Source organism: Cupressus sempervirens, chromosome 2 (assembly GCF_028749045.1).
Source record: "Cupressus sempervirens isolate cs-2001-9-10 chromosome 2, ASM2874904v1, whole genome shotgun sequence".
In the NCBI taxonomy this organism is placed as follows: domain Eukaryota; kingdom Viridiplantae; phylum Streptophyta; class Pinopsida; order Cupressales; family Cupressaceae; genus Cupressus; species Cupressus sempervirens.
This window is the reverse complement of record NC_143119.1, coordinates 64,028,951-64,032,258: the sequence shown is the minus strand read 5'-3', so window position 1 is coordinate 64,032,258 and position 3,308 is coordinate 64,028,951. Positions and strand designations below refer to the sequence as shown.

Sequence of the window (3,308 nt, the reverse complement as noted above, 5' to 3'; positions counted from 1 at the left end):
TTGAAATCATTTTAGATTGGGAATCCTTTACTCAGCCTAACATAGCGTGCTGAGCAGAAATGCACTTAGCAATGTTGAGCTTTACGTAATTGGGAATCTTTGCCCAGACACTACGGAGGAGCCTAAAGTGATGGTTCCATCACTTAATTATAAGGGTCATGGGTTGGATGATGAAAATATTGACAAATACTTAATGATCTTGCTATGATAAGGAAATTTGAATAACATACTCTATATACTCCCAAATTGTGCACAACCCTTTTTTGATTGTTTTCCATGATGAATGCTTTTTCCCATCTCTAAACATATCAATCTTGTACAAAGTTGCTTCTATCGACTGGTGTTATATAATATATATATATATATAGACACACACACACACACACACACACATACATATATACATATACATATATACATATATATATATATACATATATACATATATACATATATATATATACATATATACATATATACATATATATATATACATATATACATATATATATATATATATATACATACATACATACATATATATATATATATATATATATATATATATATATATATATATACATATATATATACATATCTATATATATACATATATATCTATATATATATGTGTATATATATATATCTCATGCTTGTATCATATCTTTGATTATAAAATATATCTCTAGATCATTCACAGTAATTTAATTAAATCTTATAGATTCTTTGCCCTACAGCCCGACCCTCCACTTTTGTCATCTTTTCCATAACTTTTCTCTATCACTTATGGACTCCCTGCCTTGAATAGGTGTTCAAGCGCTCTCCCTCCTGCATAGGCATTATTCTTCCTTACTGCGAATGGTTGGTAGCTATGGTTCAACAATGAATGGCTGCCTCCTCCTGCCAATTGCAATAACCCCACAACAATCTCGCTGCTCGAACTGGTTTTGCATAGTTTGTCTGTCATTTTCTCTCGGTGTAAGTTTATAAAGCATTTGTGATTTAACTCTATTGAATCAGAGAAAGATGGCTGGAGAGATGGTGACCTTTTCTTTTCAAGAAGAGATTAACCAGTTGTTGAGTTTGATCATCAATATGTTTTACAGCAATAAGGAGATTTTCCTAGGAGAACTTATAAGCAATTCTTCTGATGCCTTGGATAAGATTCGATTCAAGCTTGATTCTCAGCCTAAACTATTTATTCATATCATTTTGGACAAGGCTAGCAACATGCTGACCATAGTTGATAGCAGTATTGGAATGACTAAATCTGACCTTGTCAACAATCTTGGTACCATTTCTCAGTCTTGCACCAAGGAGTCTATGGAAGCGCTGGCAGCAGTCACTGATGTCAGCATGATTGGATAGTTTGGTGTGGGGTTTTACTCCACTTACTTGGTTGCAGAGAAAATAATTGTTACTTCCAAGCACAACGATAATGAGCAATATGTATGGAAGTCCCAGGCCAGTGGATCTTTCAGTGTTACTAGGGATACTTCTAGTGAGAGTCTGGGCAGGGGCACGAAGATGGTTTTGTACCTTAAGGAGGACCAACTTGAATATTTGGAGGAGAGGCGTTAGAAGGATTTGGTTGTGACCTTTTTTTTATGCTCTTCCCTCCTTTCATTTAGCATGTCTTCTTTCTCTGGCTGCTCCCTCCGTTTTTCGTGTGCCTTTCATTTTTTTTTCATGCTTGATTTCGTGTTGCTCCCATCCCCTTGCGTGATCTATGTGCCTACTGTCATTTCGTGGCTTCCACCTTCAGCTTGTCGAGGTGTCTTGGTAGTCCTCCTACTACTAAATTGTGCCCATTCTACCTTGCATGCCTTCTCTCCGTGTTTTTTTTTCCTCCTATTGCTGCCTTCATCCTCCCCTACTATTTTTTTCACCTATAGCTCTCCACCTTGCATGCTCATTCCTTCACATTCACTCTCCTTCCTAGCTCTCGTGCCCCTTCTTTGAAATTGAATGCATGCACTATAATTAATATTCCTTGTGATCAGCGGTTACTTCTACTCTCTGCCAAACTTAACACTTTATGGCATTTTTGAAAGCTACATAATTATTCTTGCATCATTATATTCCATTTATGTTCTTATTCATTATAGTTGATTCATTCTGACTAATTCCTATCAAATATGCCTTCCTAGCAATAGTGCTACACATAGCTTTTATAGCGTGTTTGTTTCTCTCACCAACTACTTTTTTTTAAAGTGTATTCTTTTTGTTTTGGATATATGTAAATGTGAAAATTATATATATTTTTTATACTTATACAATTTTATCAACTTTTTCATATCTATAATATGAGACATCTTAACTTTAATATTATGCAACTAAATAAAAAACCAATACCTTTTTGTTTATAAAATTTTATATATACATTTCATTGGTACAATTATATTTTCTTTAAAAAAAAGGTTCAAACTCTTAATATAGCAACTCAAAGTGATAATTGTGTTTCTCAAATTCTTTTTTTTCAGAAAAGGCATCAATCAATTTATTTTTTATTTTAAATATTTAAAAATATTTTCAATGCCCTTTATATTAGAACTTTTAAAGAATTTTTAAACATTGTCTTGTACAGATATGATCATATTTTTGATAATTTTAATAAAGTGATTTCAATTTATTGATTTCATTTTTTTAGGAATTGGTATAATCTTTTTTTCATTTTCTTATTATAATTACATGTGTGTTTTATGTTTTAATATTAACCACATTGCCTTGATATTAGACATGATTCATATAGGCTTTTAGAGGATTAGTCCATAGAATGTTCTTGGTTCCATGTTATACCTTGTGATCATTCAGCTGTTGCAATTTTAGATTTAACATCTTATTAGTTATTAAAACTAATCCTCTTTATGTCCTTGTACTATGTTGAGTCTTCTTGTTATTAAGGGTTTGTTATCCCTTATGTCTTGTATGTAGACAATCTTCTCATAGAGATTATATTCCAAAATATTAAGTATGAAACGATGATTATTGTCTTTACCCAAGCTATTTTAGGTATATTTATTCGAGTATATATGGGTGCACACATATATACCCAGATAAATATATAATTTTCTAATTCCTTTAATGATTCAAAAATTGATATATACCTTCACAAAATGAATTAAGTACTCCTGTTTACCCTCAAGGGAGTTTTATACATGATATCCATATATTGTTTATTTCTCATTTATCTTCCTTGGATCTCTGCATTTACCTTAATTCTGATTGGATTATGAGTTATCTTACACATTTGCCTTCAACTTTACTGTGATATTTTGATGTGCACATAGTTGCACTATTATGCTTTT

At 31.8% G+C, this 3,308-nt stretch overlaps 1 pseudogene; it reads left to right on the top strand.

Annotated features, from left to right (window-relative positions):
- Positions 1-1,026: 1,026 nt before the first annotated feature.
- On the top strand, positions 1,027-1,581 carry LOC149571074 (heat shock protein 81-1 pseudogene; annotated as a pseudogene).
- The last annotated feature ends 1,727 nt before the right edge of the window (positions 1,582-3,308 follow it).